Source organism: Macaca fascicularis, chromosome 12 (assembly GCF_037993035.2).
Source record: "Macaca fascicularis isolate 582-1 chromosome 12, T2T-MFA8v1.1".
NCBI classification, from domain to species: Eukaryota; Metazoa; Chordata; class Mammalia; order Primates; family Cercopithecidae; genus Macaca; species Macaca fascicularis.
The window spans coordinates 17,389,098-17,408,903 of record NC_088386.1 but is presented as its reverse complement, the minus strand read 5'-3'; the positions used below and the strand labels follow the sequence as shown (position 1 = coordinate 17,408,903).

General features: G+C 36.6%; 1 protein-coding gene and 1 long non-coding RNA gene across 2 annotated transcripts in view; both read left to right on the top strand.

The window, feature by feature from the left end:
- DPP10 (dipeptidyl peptidase like 10) overlaps window positions 1-19,806 on the top strand; it is a 1,411,130-nt gene that overhangs the window by 3,117 nt on the left and 1,388,207 nt on the right. The gene's annotated exons all lie outside the window — the stretch shown is intronic.
- LOC141408136 (uncharacterized) lies at window positions 16,174-18,659 on the top strand. The gene is made up of 2 exons (XR_012420932.1): window positions 16,174-16,717; window positions 17,958-18,659. It is a non-coding gene; the product is annotated as an uncharacterized lncRNA (long non-coding RNA).

The window sequence follows — 19,806 nt, the reverse complement described above, 5'->3', positions numbered from 1 at the left end:
TTGGTCATTCTGGCCATTCTTTAGCTCAGCCAGTTACTGACACACTTTTCCTGGCATACTTGGGCAGGTATGTTCCTATCATCAAAACCAGTAAGGGAGAGAAAAGGGAGTCAAATAAGGGTGCCAAGTGTGTTCTCAGATCATTTTGGGTGAAATGTTGAATGCAATTCACTCTGAAAACTTTCATCTATTTCAGAGCTTGTAAAGGAGTAAAGCTTTTCCTGATATGATTACAAATCTTCCTGTGAAGGTAGCAATACTCTTTAAAAAAAAATCTTTTACTCTGAGATCTATAATGGAAAATTTTAGGAACTATCTGGGAATGCTAAATAGAGAACAGATCTTTGGGTTATTATAAACGTGATTTCTGAAGAATGTCCCCCACCATGGGTAGCAAACTTGATTTTTTCCTTCACCGTTATGGCTTCTCTTGGCTGCACTGAAAGTAAATTAAACCTTTCAGCTAAATCTCTGGTCTTGGTTTACTTCTTTGCTAGTCAAATTGCAAAGTTAGAATTTTGCCTCTAAAATGTGCAGATTTTTTTCTTATTTCTTTCACATTTGAATATCAGTCTAGCATCCGTGTGTGTCTAAAGTGAGTAGAGGAAATCCTTCATCTTTTTTGAAGTTGTAAATTGTGAGTAACTTATCTGGGGTGGTAATTCCTGGATCAAGAATTATATTTTATATGGTAACTCTGAAATACAGTACACAATATTTCTTTATGCTTCCCGTTTAGTGACCAGTCTTCCTCTCTCTCTTTCCTTTTTATGAGACCTGCCTGATTCATTTTAATACCGCCTTCACACCCAGGTTTTCACTTCCATTTAGAAAAGCGTCTCAAGGTCTAAAAGTTCTAGTTACTTCCTACATAGCCCTACTGCAAGTTTTTACAAACTATACTTAAATGAATCTTTAAGATTTTCATTGTCTTCAGAGTACATATTGAGCTGGCAAACTTTTTCATGGTGATTTTTTCTGCCTTTTATATTGTAATATTGATGAGTCATTGTGCTAATAAAGACTTCTTACCCCTTGCTACTTCTAATCCATAGTTTCAGCCAAATGAGGCATAGGAAACAGAAGATAAGGGGGTAAAAGAGGATGAAAATCTTATTACAAGTATATATTGTTAAGTTTGTAGGCTTGGAACATGGTGGTTAGGAAATAATTTCTTTAGCAAATTGGTATTTTGGAGTGTGACATTGCCATGAATTGGCATGATGAGATGGCTTGGAAATATAGCATTGCAATCTCACTGGTTGTTATTTTTTTATTTTTATTTTTTTTTTGAGACAGAGTCTCACTCTGTTGCCAGGCTGCTCACTGCATCCTCCGCCTCCTAGGTTCAAGTGATTATCCTGCCTCACAGCCTCCCTAGTAGCTGGGACTACAGGTGCCTGCTACCATGCCCAGCTAATTTTTATATTTTTAGTAGAGATGGGGTTTCACCATGTTGGCCAGGATGATCTTGATCTCTTGACCGCATGATCCACTCCCCTCAGCCTCCCAAAGTGCTGGGATTACAGGCGTGAGCCACTGTGCCCGGCCCACTTGTTGTTAATTCTATACCCCTAACCTAAATGCTGGACGCTGACAAACCTGTGTTTCACATAGTACTTGAACTTGAATTGCAAGTTATTCTTAAAGGGTATTTCATAATTAAACATATAAATTACATCCACAAAAATTTAGAAATGCAAGGAGGGTTTAATAACAAGGAATCCACCTCTGTGTGTCATTGCAATATGCAAAATGGAAGATTCTTCAGTTTCACTATTACAGCATATGAAATTCTAAGTGCAAACATTCTTACATACTTCTATATTGTACCTTATCTTAGAGAGTCTTCCTAGGCCTAATCCTAAGAACTTTACTCATAAGAAAACATAAAAAGAAACTTTATAAAATTATCGACTCAACATAGATTCATACACACCAAAGAGAGTTATCTCTGGTAACTCTACAACAACTGAATTCACCAGTGAGTTCTATACTTCCATTTAAGCAAGGTACAGATTTTCCTTCAGCATTAGGATGAGTCATTCTAAGTGGTGATAGATGATGAAATGAAAAGAAAAAACTTACAAAAATTAGAAATGAGGATACTGTATGTGTGTGAGAGAAAATTTTTTTCTCTTAGCAATGGTCTACATATTTTTAATTATTCTGACACAGCCTCCTTATAGGCTTAAGGCAAAATCACAGCCTGTGATGAACATGAATAGGACCATCTGCTAATGACAAATTTATCACCATTTACAATTTCCATTTATGGTCAAGTATTTAAATCATAAATAATTATAGGACAATTTATTTCAAATTGCTATAAATTCAGCTGTTTTAAAAATGAAGCATTACAGTTTTTTTCTTTTTAATAAAGAGTAACTATAATAATTGGCCAGCTTTACATTTTATAGCTTATATCTTCATGAAATCAAATGTTTCTTTTTTATTTGACATAGTGTTTGAATGTCAACTTTTACTTTTAGGAAGTATTCTCGTATAATATAAATTTCGAGGTAAATTTAAACAGTTTTGTGAAATATTTAGTATTTATTTTATCCTTGAAAAAGTAATGTGTTAATAATTTTTTAGAAATTCATGTTTTGGTCAGTTAGTGAAGACATTCTTGATGGTAAATTTGTGATGACAAATTACTAACTCTCACTGAAAAGACATTATGGTTCTACAAAGAAGCATGGAGGTAGTAAGCTAAGATAGTGGTTATCAAAGTGCTCTCCCTAGACCAGCAGCATCAGCATCTCCTGTGAACCCATTAAAAATGCAAATTCTCCGTCTGACTTCACCTACTAAATCAGAAACTCTTGGGGTAGGGCCCAGCAATATTTGGTTTAACAAGCCCTTCAGGTGATTCTGATGCATATTGATGTTTTGGAACCACCGAGCTAAAGGATTACAAAATAAGACACACCCGTGCTATTGTCAGCTTGTAAGAACTGTCTGTGTTTGGGTATCACAGAAGAGGTCTAAACAACTTCAGAATGATACTCAGGGTTATTACGTAAATGACTTCTATGAGAGCCAAAATTTCATCATTAGGTTTATCTCTTTTATTCCTCACAGGGATTACTTTATACTATGCCTTTCACCCAGTAGGCATTAAATATATATTTGTTGGTTATTAATGACTGTTAAGGTCATTTAGTAGAGATGATGCTCTAAGAGGACCTAAATAATATTGTAAGACCTTACTCAACAGGTAAGCAGGTTAAAGGCCTTGCTTTTTGTTCTAAATTCGTAGAAAATTTATCAGAGAAGTATACTGATATTTTGGCTTTTGATGGTTTTGTTCTCTGATTTTGGTTTGGGACCATCTGGTAATCAACACATTTTGGTAACTAGAGGGATTTAGAATCATACTAATTTTTTTGTCCAGAAATTGTGCTGGACAAATATCTCCCTTCTTGCCAGCTGTATCTGAAAATCGTCAAACAATGGTGGGGAGGAATACCATCACATTAGCCTTTCTCCTTGTCTTTATGAATGTTCTTTGGCCCTTAGATATGTGCCAGGTTGGTAGGGCATAACTGGAAGTAGTATACAACTGGAACAACATAAATAATTGTGAACAAATCTGGCCTTCCACAGACAGACACAGCATAATATTACATTAGCAGAACCAGATTCAAGCTGGGGGATAAACTGTGAAATAAGGAAATTACCTCTGAACGGGCTTATTTCTTGGAAATTCTTCATAGCACTCTGATGTTCTTCTTTGTTTTTTATAGTTACCACTGGGAAGAAAAGTAAAATGCATATGGCCTACACTACTACCTGCAAACGGATATAAGGTGGATCAGATGGCTTTTTCTTTAGAGGGGCATCCTTAAGTTGAGTTCTCACTCTCCCTTTACCACATGAATCATGTGGCCTTGGGGAAGGCAATTAACCCTGTTAAGTATTTTTCCCCACTAACAGAAGGGCAATAAACTTAAATTATCTGCCCAAACAAAAATGCTATGTAAGTGCTTTGTATTATGATTTGTTCTAGCAGCAATTTTTAAGGATACGACATTTTCATAAAGAGTTGAATAGTGAGAATCAATTTTTATGAGATAAAAGCTGAGAATTTTATTTGCAATTATTATTAACTATAATGATGATAAAAATTCATTTTGAAGTCACCAGGGGGATGAAAAGTATCTTCTAATGTTGTAGTAACATCTGCAAGATTTCATCATGAACCTTTATCAGGGAGGTAGGGGAAGAAGAAGATTAGATTCAAATGTCATTGAAAGAACTGATTAATTCAGTAAGAAAATGCAGTTACTCATCCCAGTGCTGTGCTACCAAAATGGAAAATACCTGGGTAGCTGCAATGATGGTACATATGGTTGCACTGAGGAGGAATTTTATCGTGGAATAAATATAGTCTTCATATTATCTCTGTGCTTCTAGACTTGATATTTCCTTTGCCTCACATACCTTCCCCATCCCCCAGACCCCAAAAATGGTTATTTTAGCAAACTCCTATTCTTACTTTAAATCTTATGCAGAATTTTCTCGGTGAGCATTTTCTCACAGTCTCCTAGTCAGACTGTTATGTTCTTACCTAATCACCTGTGTTCTCATATAGTCTTCTGCACCTCTTGAATAACAATTAATCTTTTGAGTTATAATTATTTGTTTCCATGTGAGTCTCTCTACTAGCTATTAAGGGGCTCTGATTTTTTTTTTTTTACTTTTGTTAATCTCAGTACCTGTCCTAGTATCTGGCACATGGCAGGTGCTCAATTAACATTCTTTAAATAAAAGAACAGTCAAAGAAAGCTATACATTCATTTGTCTTCCCAAGAAATGTAGTTTGACTTTTGAGTTCAAAAATATACTGGTCTTTGTTGAGTTAAACAGAACTAAACCTGTTACTTTGAAATATGCAAACAACATTTGAAGGAAATAACAAGGTTCCTCAGGGATTGTGAAAACAATGTGCTGTTTCTCTCGAGGATAAGTGGCTTCTGTAAGTAAAAAAAATAGATTTTCATTATGAGCATTTTTCTACATTAAGAAAGTCTTGTGACCAAACAGAGACAAACCCTGTCGTTCTGTTTTGGAGCTTGGGTTAGTATAGCAGACACAGGTTACTGCTGATTTCAGTAGGTAGGGCTTTTCAGGGGACTGTTTGTTCTGGCACTCTAGTGAGGCTTTTTATAACCAGAAACCTTAATTTCCAAGATGAATCATTGCTGACGGACTGAAAAGCACCACTTCTCCCAACTCTGGTTTCCAGAATTCTGCCCTAAGAAAAATGAGTTCCACTTCATTTTAATGGAAAGTAAATAGCATAAAATTACTTATTGTATTTAAAGATTGGCCCTTTATTTATTTATTTATTTATTTTTTTGATTCAGTGAAAGAATTAGGACAGAGAGATGATGCAAGGCAGGCATTTTTGATCAAGGATGGATAGCTATGGCAAAATTTTTCCTTTAGGTATATCCTCTGAAGGAAATAAAATAGAATGAAAGAACAAACTCACGAACTGTTGTCGGATGATCAGTGAGCACAGCATGGTGTGAGGAATAGAGCACTGGACTTGTTCTCTCATTGTTTCAGTTATTCAATATTTCATGAAAGAGAATTCAAATGTGAGTAGGGCGATAGCTTTTGTTTTTGAAGAGCATGGCTATGATATAAATTGATACGATTACAATGTAAAGTGATGAGTATTAAGTGGGATAAATACTTAGGTTTGTCATTGGTGGGAAGGGGGGCGTTCACAAAATCCAAGTCAGAACTCTACATAGGAGTTAGATTGATAAAGAAAGGAAAAGGAAATAGTTCAGAAACAGAGAAAATGTGCAAAGATGAAGAAAAAAGGCAATGCAACTGTCATGAAAGCCCTTAATAGTTGAGACCAACTAGATTACAGAGGGTAAATGATTGGGAGGGGTGAGAAGCAAGGCTGAAAATGCATACAGGGAGCTGGACTTTGTGTTATTTTTCAGGATTTGGCTGTACTCTGACAGCAAAACTTAAATGCAAATAGTGCACGGACAAGATCTTGGGATGTAAATTCAGGACCCAGTTCTATGACCCTGGGAAACATTCCTGAGGTTTGTGTCTTCAAGTAAAATGTAAAGATGGTAACACGTCCCTGGTCCGTCTTTCAGGATAATCCAAATATAAGATGTTATTATTAGCCAGACAGGCTTTACAGAAGGTAAATCTTAACAAGAACAAAAGATTTGTTCATTAGCTTCATTTAGAAAGGTACCACCCACTTTCTTGAAGGCTATTAATAGCTTAATAGATGGTATTTAAATACTAATTAAGTGGTAGCCTTATAATCTAAAAGTGTCTTTTTTGACTAATGCCAATCATTTAGCTGTACCGACATTTTCCTCTTTAATATTTGAAAATAATATACTGACAATCATTCTCTTGCATATTGGTTGCCGATTCATTATTTCAACAATGCCTAGTAATACATGAATGGCTTCTGTTAATAGCATTGTATATAATCTTGAAGAATACCTGGAAATTTCAGGTGTAGAGATATGATGATTATTTTCTTCCTTATTCTCCCGATTACATATGCTATATGTTGTCTTTAATAAAGATACCTTGTGTTTTTTGAAAGATCAGTTCCAAGGGGTCGGGGTGATCTCTCTTGATGGCTGGCACCATTTTCAAGAGGATACAGGAAAAATTAAAGTGCATTTGATGTGCTATGTTTCTATAATCATACAACTTTAAATATTTCTTAGAGATATCCTAGTCTAGACTCTCATTTTGCAGACAAGAAAGCTGAGAATTAGAAAGGAAAAATAGGCAAACGTGAGCATTGTCCATTCACTCCTTTAAACAGGAACCACACTCATGATCATGGTCTTTTGAGATCTGGGGTAAATTAAAGAACATATAGATTTTATTAATTGAGATGCTTTTCATTGAAAGCATCAGAAAATAACAGAAAAAGTTAAATAAATTGGCTAAAAGATTAAGAAATTATAATTTCCCAAACGGAAAAAGTCCCTTAGTAGAACACCTCCAGGGACAGTTAAATTGATGCCCAAATATCATGGCCTAGAACCCAGCCGCTTTGCATCTTTCTGCTTTGTTTTTCTCAAACTAACTTCTGTCATGGTGATTACATGGTTTCTTCAATTCCATAACTGGTCGGCAGACATGACAACTGACAATGTCTAGTAGACAAAGAGTGGTTTCTTTCTTCGATGTTCTTTTTAAGAAAGAGTACCCCACAACTCTTGTTGGTTAAAACTAAATCCTGCACCAATTTCTTATCTAATTGCTTGATGATCCACAGGGTTGAGTGGAGAAAATAGAAAAGTAGGTAGCACAAGTAAATATTGGATTCTGTTGAAAACAATCAGGGAGATTGGACAGTTTGAAGGTAGAAAACAAAAAATACCTACCACAGGGATCAGCAAAATAGATTTTAGAATCTGATAAACACATGATGTGCATCACACTGTGAAAAAGAGGCAATGCCATGGTCCAAGCACACTTTCAAAAAATGTGTATTAATTTAAAATATAACATTGTTCCTGATTGCTCCCCTTATAGCAGAGCTTCTTTGATCACGGTTCAGCAAAAGGGCAGGTAGAAAGAAGTCTCATCTCCTTTCATATTAAATGACTCAGTATCCAATCAATTTTCATTGTGTTTTCTTTCCTTTATTTCTTTTTTCTTTGCTAACATGTCATTGGACTTTCTTCTATTTGGGGAGCATGAAACAAAATAATGGTGGTATTCTTCATCAAATAATTAAGGTTCTCAGGGCCTGTCACTATTACCTCTTCTCTGGTACCTCTAGGGATTTGAAGTTCGTATACAGTCAGGAGCATTGTTCTTAAACCTTCATTGTAACACCCAAATGTTACAGGAGTTGCATGAGGATTGTGGTTACATGTGCAACAGTTGACACTGTGATGACTGGGATGAGCACGCACCCACCTAAAGACATACCAGAGCAAAACCCATTCCCCCTCCGAAGAAATACTTTGATCTTTGACTTTCGTTTGCTATATTCACTATCGAAATCCTTGTACTAAATGGTTTCATTTTATAAACGAGCCTTTTAAATTGTGTATTCTGTTATCTTGTCTATCCATATGTTAATTCAACAAATGTTAATTGGATATACAATAGATACTGTGTTACACAAATGAGGAAACCAAAAGGGATAGGACACAGAGCCTGTCTTTAAAAACCTTACAGTCCGACGCCTTTTCTCTTCTCTCCTTGCTTGGGATGAAGGAGAAAAGCAAGGAAAAGTAAGTCATTGATGACCATAGCATATGAAAAGTGTCATGACAGAGGCAAGAAGACTGTGTTCTGAGACAGCAGAGAAGGGGCTCTTCACTCCAACTGACAGATGAGTTTGGATCTTTGAACTGAAACTTAATGGGCAAGCAATAGCAGCTTGGTGAAGAATCGGGAGAGAAAAGAATGCTCCAAATGGTGCCATATGTGAAAGTACTCAGATAAGGGAGGTTACCACCACCACCATCATTGGGGTAATCATCATTATTATCTCATCGCTACCATTGTTAAGTGCCCAAACCATGACACTTTTCTAGGTACTTTTATGAGCTATCTTTAGTTCCTACAGTGACTTAGTAGTAATTATTGTTCTTATTTTATAGATGAAAATATTAATTTGCCCAAGGTCACCCAGACTGTAAGAGGTGGAGATCATGCTTGACTTCAGATAAGCTTACTACAAAACCGAAGCTGACTGTTCATGCTTTCTGCCTCCTATGTGAGAGTCTCCTAACTCTCTCAGGTTTCCACCAGCTAAGGAACCAGTTTTGTTACCCAGGGTTCCCTGCTATTTGAAGCCTCTCAGTTGAAGTTTCCTGTTTTCTCTCATGAGAATGCTTCCTGTTCCTTTTAATCTGCCTGGTAGTTACCACTCCTCATTCGGGTTGAATTCACAGGGAATTTGCCTCATCTTGCAAGATTTCTCAATCTTTTTTTTTTTTTTTCCAGCCTCAGGAAGATGACTTGCTTTGTCCTTCCCTCCCCCTGCAAACAACATTACATTTATGTCTATTTATCTTTGTTTATCCTATCCCTTCACTCTCTTTCCTACCCTGTCTACCTTCCACTATATACTGAATCCACAGCTAGACTGCAAGCTCCTAGAAGCCAAGGCAGCCTCTCATTTGTCATTGTGACTTCAGTGTCTAGCATTATTCTTGACACGGAATGAAGTCTCAAAAAGAACTTGCTAAATAAATGAGTGAGTGAAGGCCATCCAATGTGGGGAATGCTATGTTACTGCTCCGGAATATTCTTTCATAGTATTAATGTTTCATTTTATTTGATATATAATCACATGGCTTTTATTCCAGAAGACGATATCACCATAAGAAAGGTAGCTAAATACATTCTTGTTTTTTTCAAGGGATTTTATTTCTATTTTGTGTGTGTGTGTGTGTGTGTGTGTGTGTGTGTGTGTGTGTGTTGGGGGTGGTGGCATATGTATTTAAGACAATAAGATAGAAGATATAAGAGGTGGGTTTTAAAAATGTAAATACAGGCTGGGTCCAGTGGCTCACGCCTGTAATCCCAGCACTTTGGGAAGCCGACGTGGATGGGTCACCTGAGGTCAGGAATTCCAGATCAGCCTAGGCAACATAGTGAAACCCTGTCTCTGCTGAAAATACAAAAATTAGCCAGGCGTGGTGTTGCATGCCTGTAGTCCCAGCTACATGGGAGGCTGAGGCAGGAGAATCGCCTGAACCTGTGATGCGGAGGTGGCAGTGAGCAGATATCACGCCACTGCATACCAGCCTGGGTGACAGTTCAAACTCTGCCTCAAAAAAAAAAAAAAAAAAAAAAAGGTAAATACAGCTGTAGTTGGCTTATTGCTAAGTTATTTCATTGGAGTTTGGCTGAAAAGGTTTAAAGTGATTTCAAGTTTGGAGAAGTTACTTTTTTCTGTAATAAGAAGAAAATATCTTCTAAGCACCTACTCTGTGCCAGAAAGTCTCATACCCACAAATTCATTTACTTTTTACCATTTTCCTGCTTAGTAAAGTAGTAAAATTCAACAGCTAAACAGCTGATCTTCATCTAGCCCTCTGTATTCAGTATTTCTTCTAATATTTCCAGATAGACATTATTCTCATTTTACCAAAAAATTTTAAGGGCTTAATTTTTTGAATACAAAAGAGGTAGAACTGGGCCCACTACCCAGCCCTGCTTTGATTCCTTAGTTCAAACCCATTGCATCATACCACATGGCAATACTGCTTGTGAAAATATCTAACTTAAGGGTACTTACTTCTAAAATATACCGGCACTTGACTATCCACACAATCATTATATCCTGACAGATGGGTCTTTTCAAAGTCTCACGTTTTCACAGTCATCACCCCACTCAAGTCCTTATCATATATTACTAATGGAGACTGTAAGATGAGGCCAACCTGGAAACATCAGAACTGGGAACTTAGACCTCAGTGAGGCAGGAGAAACAGTAGAGAATCCAGAAAGTGCATCTAATGGGAATACTAAGCAGGATATAACACCATAAACTAATTTCAAAGGGTAGCTTAGGGTCTGGGAGAGATGGAACATTGAGGAGTAAGGACAAGTTTGCACAAATCTGGATGGCCGGTGATTTTAAGTCCATTTGGATTAGTAACTTCTTAACATTAGAGGCCCAGGCAGAGGCATCTGTAACTATCTTGGTCTAGCCAGGGTCAGGGTAAGAATATTAACAATAGCAACCATGTCAGGAATACACATAGGATTCAAGTATTTGCAAAACATTTTAGATTTTTTTTGTATTGAATGTCAACCACAGTCCTATAAGACGCACATACTTATTGTCGACAGGATATGATAAAATGAAGAAGGAAATGTATGTTGTGAAATAAAAATAGCAGTGTATAATGAAGTATACATACACTGTACAGTTTTATAAATTGCAACACATTTTGGAAAGGCAACTGCTTAAGAGAGTGGTTGTGATTACACGTACAAAATATTTCAGGCATTTAAAGTACTGGGCTAAATTTTTCCCAGTCATTAAAACAGGGCATAAGAGGTAGCGTATGTTCTAGAGATCACTAGAGTACAATAAGCCAAGGGCAGATATGAAGCCAGCATAAAGTGGGGCAAAGATAGCAACAAATATCATATTACAGTGCGTGTGGTCTATTCCTGGATACTGTGGTTATAGAGTCCAAGTTCTGCTGCCAATGCCACAATAAGAAAGCCATGGACAAATTTAGAAAACAGTTAATAAGAGTGATGCTATCTATGCCTGATCTAGCTCCATCTAGGGAGAAGGTTCGAGAAAGAGTTTGAGATGAGTTTGTGGCATAGACCAAGAGTAAGATAAAGGAGGGTAGACTTGGGTATATAAATAAAAATTGGGTTCAATCTTAATGTTCAGGAGAGAACAGACCCTGTGTCTGTTGTATCTTACACAGACTATGTTGGTCAATACAAATAACTGTGTCCATTTTGTTTCACTTGCTCTAACTTAGAATTTCTCAACCTCAGCGCTATTGACATGTTGGGCCAGACCACTCTTTGTTGTGAGGCTGTCCTGGGCATTGAAGGATGTTTGGCAGCATCCCTGGCATCTACCAGTCAGTAGCCCCTTCCCCAGTTGTGACAATGAAAGGGCCTCCAGACATTGCTAGTGTCCTCTTGGGAGCAGAATGAACCACTGGCTTAAATGGTAGCTGTTGCTGCAGGTGAGGAAAGTCTGAGACTAGGAGTAGGTCTGGGTCATCCTGGTCTCATGGCTTCTGTGAATTGGGAGCCACTGCAGCAGTCTATTTTTGGGCCTTTCTGAAACTGAGGATGGTTGAGCCACCCAAAGAACACTCAGAGGACGCAGCGTTTGTCAATCAGGATTTACAGATGGAGGAATTTGGGCGGAGAGTTAGTAGTCTGCCCCCAAATCACATGGAAGAACTGATACTTATATCCCTTGAATAACATTCTATACCCTGTCTCTTTTCTCTATAACAAGTGGTTTTTATTTTATGCTTTGCAAGGCCCCAACACTTAGGTATCGAGGGAGAGGCAAAGCAGGAAGGACGCTCCTGCATTTCTGCTCCTATCCCTACTCCTGTCTTGGCCAAAGTAGCACAGCTATCACTATCCCATGCCGAGTATGGTTAGTGTTCCTTTTAAAATAGTAACAAATAATGTTCTCTGAATTATTCCTCTATGCCTGCTTGGAACAGAAGACAGACCAGCGTTAACCCAGAAAGCAGCACAACAATATTCCTTATGTGCTGTTGGAAGTCTCTTTTCAAGGGTAAGGCAGGCTGAGGCTGCAGGGTAAATTTGAAAATCAACAAGGTAGAAAAATACAGGAACTGAGACTCAAAAAGGCCATTTCATCATCCATTCCTGATCTCTTTCCAGAACAGTCATCTTCTTGCCTCCATATTTCACTCTTCCAGGCTATCCTGTGCTATTTTGCCAGAGTTTCTTCCCTGGCAAAGCCTTCACAAATAGTACCCCGTTCTTGAGAATCTGAATTCTCATCCTGATAGCATCTTGCTTGGCAATCTTCAAATTCTATGTTAATCTAGGAACTTCTCACTCTACCCTTTTTCATAAAATAGGAAATCATCTCAGGGTGGAAGAATCACAACTTGACCACTCATCTCTCTCCTATTTGCCTGTCATGAAATGAAATCTAAAATTCTATATTTTGAGATTGATTTTTTTAAATAAAGAGGTTGACTGCTCTAGTTATTTTCTTAAAAGAAGATGAACTTGAAAATTTTGACATATGCATATTTTGTCAGCCAAAGGCATACCATCTATTTCAGGAGGCAATATTATATCCTTGCTAACAATGTGTGCTTTGGAATCAAACTGCCTCAATTCATATTCCAGCTCGTTGCTTTTAGCAATATTATCTGAGGCAAGTTTTCAAAATCATCTGAACCTTCTTTTCTCATCTGTTAGATAGGATAGAAGTGTTCTCTATATTACAGTATGGCAATCAAATGACATGATACATGCAAAGTATTTTTTAAAATAAATAATCACCAGCTTCATTATTATTACTACTTTTTTTTGAGGGGTCATTGATAAAAGCAAATGCACTATTGAAGAGATCATTAATAAAAGTCAATACAATATTGAAGGTTATCTTGGCCAATTTCACAATCATCTCTGAGTTATTGGGAAACAGGTGTTAAAATGAATACATCAACAAAACTATAACTACAGTAAGGCAAAATAATATGAAATGAGATATGAAGACTAAATCACTCTGATAAGAATCAAATTCTCACTGTAGTAAGCCAGTAGAATTTATAAATTAGATATTTAAAAATGTGATTTATTTTGTCCCTATTATAAACCCAGTTTTAAGTGGATTTGTAGGCTTCTAATGGAATTTATGCCATCTTATTTGATTGTTACTTATACAGAACTAAGGATTTCTGAAAGAATTTTGCCTTATGTATTAAAGAAAACTTTAAAAAAGAAATCCTAATGTGTTACTGAAGGTTATACCCAGTATTTGATACTTTAGATCTAAAATAGTTTTATACAATCTGGATAAATTAGAATATTTACCTAAATGTCTTCTGACAAATATTTTATTATATTCTTAATATGGGTCTTAGAAAGAGGAGAATAATATAGGCAAATTGCTACAATCTTTATCAATTAAGTAAATTTCTAAAAATGTTAAGGAATGTGTAACACAAAACGAGCTGAAGAATAGTTTGCAGAATGAGAGTTGAAGATGTTGGGTTCGTCATGGTTGCCATTCCCTATATCATGCATGTTCTTACAGTTGCTGTGACCTTCTTCTCTTGTCCAGCAGGACACTGACATGCAGCATGTAACGTACTACTAGAAGATGTAAACAGTGATCTGGCTATTATGCCAGGACAGATTTTATTCTAAGGTTCTAAATTGGTAGTATCCCCATCACTGATTATATCAGTCAGTGGTCCATGCTATTATCACATGCTACATGACAATCTTAGGGGTAAGAAATATGTCACAGTTTAGAAAGAGCTATACAAAGTCTACTTACAGAGACTACTGTCAAAAAATTTTGTGAGACTTGGGAAAATCATGTATTTTTTTTCCTTTCATCTTCCCTGGATTTTCCTTATTCCTTAATACATGCAAAACTGATGGGGTCAGTTTGGGATCTCAAAGGGAATTATCTGTTCTGTATTACAAGAAGTCTCATGGTGAGCTATGCTTTATTCAAAAAGGATAAAAACAATTTAAATTAAATAACAACAGATAATCATCGAGTTTATTATAAGGTATTGCCATTTGAATACTACAGTTTTACGATAGAATCTTTGTTTCAATACTTTTTTTCAATTTTGTATGTGACTTACTGCAAGAACTTATTCTGTTATTTTAATGTAGCTATGTTTTTTATTTTTCTTGAGTAGTAGTAAAGAGGGTTATGTCCTGTTATCATGGTGATTTACCCCTGCCATCCATTCCTGGGGAACTTGCTTGGCTGCTATGGTCCATGTGGTGACAGGGTATTCCTGGGTGGACATGATGTGCAGAGGATACAGTGACATTAAAGCCCTTTTCATTACCTGAAATCTTCTTACAAACCATCTACTAAGGTATGTTAGACCACGAAAAATGTCTTCTATTTTCCTCTACACATTATAACTAGCAATATGCTGAGATGATAAGGGGGCTGGATATGAAAACAAATAGAATACTTTACTTTCTGAAAATCATTCCATAGCAACCAAATGCATTTGGGATGACATCTATCTATCTATTAATTATCTATCTATCTATCTATCTATCTATCTATCTATCTATCTATCAATCATCTATCTGTTCTAAGAGCATATGTTTGTGTTCAAATGTCTGCTTTTCTAAAAAAGTATTTTTGGAAACTGACATATAAAATGATCAGTACTAGTAACGTTTCAATCCTTTCTTGTGTTTTGGTATAGTACTGACTTTTTAAAATCTATAGATATTTTGTATATAATTTCAGATTAGCTGAAATAGCTAGGGTTTAATTAAAATTACTTCCTCCCTGGAGAAAAAGCTCCTTTGTCTGAACGGTGATAATTCTGAGTATATGATTTAGACATGCCTATTATAACTGCATAGTTGAAAAAAATTACTGAGTAAATTCACAATTTAAACAGGATAACACAAGGTGTACATTTAAGTTATTTATGACACAAATTTTTTTCTGGTCTCCACTTAATGGAAAATATAGAACACTGTGCATTACTTTTGTTTATTCATTATAGGACTATTTTTTAGGCCCTTCTTTACCTACTGTAAGCTTTGTAACTTGGTTTGTGTTACTTTCTGCATATAAACTAATAAGGAGGCATATTTTTCAATAGATATGAGCCTTTCACTAATTCAGAATGCCTATTTCTTTAATTAGTACAAATTAGAGATTATGTTTTTCTCGGAACAAAATGCATTTTTATGTCAATTAAATGAGAATTTTTGATGAAATGTTTCCTAACAGAGAGTAAGTAATTGTGATATAATTGTTTGTAGATGAAAAATAACTGCCACATTCATAGCAAATGTGAGTTTAATGCAGATGATTTTCATGATTATGATGTGTTTTATGCCGCTTTTTATACCCACGGTTTTGGAAGCACTCATAGTACCAGTTAAGGCAAAAGCATCTTAATGTTTGTTTTAGTGCTTGGCAACAAATACAGTCTATAAAATATGTAGTAGTTAATATTAAAAGCACATGCCAGATTGTAACATAAAGAGTTTATTCAATCTCTTTAAAGTCATCAATTTTAAGCTTCATCTGAATGGTTAGCATTTGCGTTCCTTATGATTTTCAGCAGGTGAGCTGTGAAGTTAGGAACTGGCTACCCCTGCAAGCCCCCATTGGCACAGCCCCAGTCTCTTAATGAGCTTGCCTCATTGCTGAGTGAGCAAAACACTCTTAACAATGCTCCTTTTGAGCCATCTTTGTTGGAGGGGGAAATAAAGAGAGGCGCCAAGCCTGCAAATTCTTTCCTGATCCCATTGGTTCACCAGGAGAGAACAATTTTGTTTACCATGGTTGCGGTTTTTCAAGGTTGCCTTTACTTAGGATTTGATTACCTGGCTCCCTCCACCAATCAGCGTTTCCCACACACTCTCTTGCCTCCAATAATGACCAGCCTCCTTTTTTAAGACCAGCCTCCTCTTTATCATATTGCATTACATACTTGATGAAAGGAGACCTAGAAGGCTTTAAGAAAGATAGAGTAATGTTTTGCTGGCGTAGAGGGCCTGTTCTTCGGAGACAAATGCTTGCTTTTCATTTTGATCAGCTATCTGCACTTAAAAGCCTCCGAGCCTGGGACATGTTAAACAGTCTGGGGCTCAGTGTTCTCATCCGGAAATTGGAGGATTAGAAATAACATACAAGTACCTGGTACATACCAAATATGATAGAAGATAGCTTCAACCTTTAGCTATAAGAAGAATGGAAAATGGAAAAGAGACAGGTGGAGAGAGGGAGGGAGACGAGAGCTGCGTGGAGCTGCTGGTTAGGAGGTAGGAAATAATGAGGCCTCGATCGTCTAAGATACAGAAGTCTCTACTGAATTGAAACGAAGCGCTACAATGTTCCTTCAAATTCATCGCAGTTGAGAGAAAACTGGAGCAGAATGTGATATCAAGAAAGGGCTTGACGAGGGTGACCAAAGCAAATGGATATGGAGCTTTATTGGAATGAAACATTATCCTGTAACATCAGGTAATTTTCTGTTTTAAAAAATACACTTTAAAGTCTTAGAATAATTTGATATTTACCGACAAGTTGCAAAGATTGTACAGAGCTCCCACATATACCAACATAGTTTCCCCTATTGCTAATATTTTACACTACTATAGTACATTTGTCACAGTGAGGAATAAACGTTGTGGCACGTTACTATTATCTAAACTCTATACTTTATTTAACTTTATTAGTTTTCCCCTAACCTCCTGTTCCAGGATCCCCTCTATCACATGACATTTAGTCATTATTTCTCCTTAGCCTTCTCTGAACTGTGATAATTTTTCAGAGTTTCTTTTCAACAACCTTGGAAGTTTTGAGAAGGACTGGTCCCTTATTTTGTAGAATGTCCCTCAAGTGGGTTTTTATCTGATGTTTTTCTCATAGTTAGACTGGGGTCATGGGCTTTGGGGAGGAAAACTTCAGAACGGATATACTCTTCAATTCTTTTCCTAACAAAGGTCTGTGCTATCAACGTGACTATCACTGATGCTGTTAACCTAGATCACTTGGCTAAGATAGTGTTTCAGGTGTCTCCACTACAAAATGCTCTTCCCCCCCCTACTTTGCACACCATACTCTCTGCAGCAATAGTAGGCACAGCCTACCCTTACATGGTGGGAAATTATTCTCTATCTCCTTCAGACAGGGCAGGTATCAACATAAATTATTTAAAATTCTTCTATTCAGACACCCATCTCTTCCTCTTCTCCCTCCCCCTGTTGACTTTATTCAATCACATACTTATTGAATCACTTCGCTCCTGCATACTTTCAGCCTAAGCCTATCATTTTTGTTTTGTAAGCATCTCCTTAATTTGTGATACCATAATAAACTCGAGGATTATCTTGTATATTCTCTGTCTTGGACCTAGAATCAACAATTTCCCCAAGGACTCTGGTTTCTTTCATTGGAGAATGGCTTTTGAAACCAAGATCTTGGTACTGGGTGTGCCAGTCGCTACAGGGGATTCAGTGCTTCTAGGCCCTCTCAGTGGACTATGTGTGCATACTAACCCATGTATGTATACATATCTATAATTATTTCAATAGTCATCCATCTGTGTCCACACTAAATATTTAAGCATGAGTTCACAATGATGTTTCCTACTCTAATACTGTACCACATGGATCCTTTGCTTGTCTGTAACCTCCCATTTGAAAACTGAGAAAACGGGATCTTACTCTTATTGGTTCATTTACTTACTTTCTCCATCCAGGTATACGTACATGAAGAGTGGCTTCAGGATTGGTAAGTTGTGTTCCTTTGAAAAATAGCTTTACCAACTAGAGGACAGTGCTTATGTGCAGTTCCTTTGCCCTTTTATCTTCTGCTTTCCAATCATTTCCAAAGTTACTCAGGTCAACAGTTCTTTAACCCAACCTCTTCAGCGAGGTTATGCTGTACACTTAGCATACAGTTAGATCTTTTTGTCAGTGTGCATTTCATCCTGGGATCTCTCAATCTACTGGTATTTTAAATTTGCATATGTTAAATGTATTCTCTGCTCTGTAAAGTTCTGTGAATTTTGACAAATATACAGTGTCATGTATTCATCACTGTGGTACTATGTGGAATACTCTCACCACCCTAAAAGAATCTCCTGTGCTTTACCTAGTCAACTGTCTCCCTCCCCAAACCCCTTGAAATCTCTCATCTGTTTTCTGTCCATATATTTCTGCCTTTTCAAGACTGTCATATGAATAAGATCATAGATTATGTTGCCTTTTCAGATAGTCTTTTTTTCATTTAGTAATATGCATTTAAGAATCATTCACATTGTGGCATGGATTAATAGCTCATTCTACTTTATTGCTAAGTAATATTATCTGTGGATATGTCTGTTTGTTTATCTGTTCGCCTTCTGGAGAACTCGGTTGCTTTGAGTTTGGGGTAATTATGAATAAAACTTCTAGAAACATTCAGGTGCAGGTTTTGTGTGGACATAAATTCAAGTCAACTGAGTGAATACCTAAAAGTGAAACTGATGGGGAATATGGTAAGTCTAAACTGTCTTTCAAAGTGGCTATACCATTTTGCATTCTGACCAGCAATGAAGAGGAATGCTTCACCAGCAGTATGGATATTGTCATTTTTTATTTTAAGATTTCAGTCATTCTAATAGGCATGAAGTGGTATCTTGTTGTTTTAATTTGCAGTTCTCTAATTACAAATAGTGCTGGGCATCTCTTTATATACTTATTTGCTACCTGTATATCTTCTTTGGTGGGGAGTATGTTCAGTTATTTTGTCCATTTTTAACTGGGTTATTTATTTTCTTATTTTTGATTTGTAAGAGGTTTTCTAAAGAAATATTTCAGATACACATCATTTATTAAATATGTGAGTTGCAAATATTTTCTCCTAGTCTGTGACTTATCTTTTCATTTTCTTAATAGTGTCCTTAACAGAACAAAGGTTTTTAATTTTTTTATTGTATTTCTATCCTCTTTTTGTCCATGGTTATATCCTCTACTATACGGAACTATTCCACTTACCGTTAGAGCAAATCGTATTCATTTCCGTTACTCTAAATAATTGTCCAATGGCCGAGAGCTGTGGCTCATGCCTGTAATCCCAGCTACTTGGAAGGCTGAGGCGGGAGAATCACTTGAACCCAGGAGGCAGAGATTGATGTGAGATGAGATCGTGCCACTGCAATCCACCCTGGATGACAGAGTGAGACTCTGTCTCAAAAAAATAAAAAATAATAAATAAATAAATATGCATTATAGTGTATTGAAAAGAACTGCTATATGTGGCATGCCACTCATTATGTTAGTTTTTCCCCATTCTCCATAAAATGACCACTGTGTCTGTCAGAGCTGTGACACAGAAATCTCTAACCATCTAAACACCTGAGCATGCCGAGGACTGGAGGGGAACTATTGCATTCCATATAGAGTACAGTAATCATGGGCATTGGGTTCAGAGACCTCAGTTCAAATTTTGCTCTTAACATTTCCTGGTTGTGTGAATGTAGAAAAGTAACTTAAGTTTTCTGAACTTTAGCCTTCTCACCTATAAAATGAGGATAATATAGTCGACATGTCTTAGGTGTTATTAGA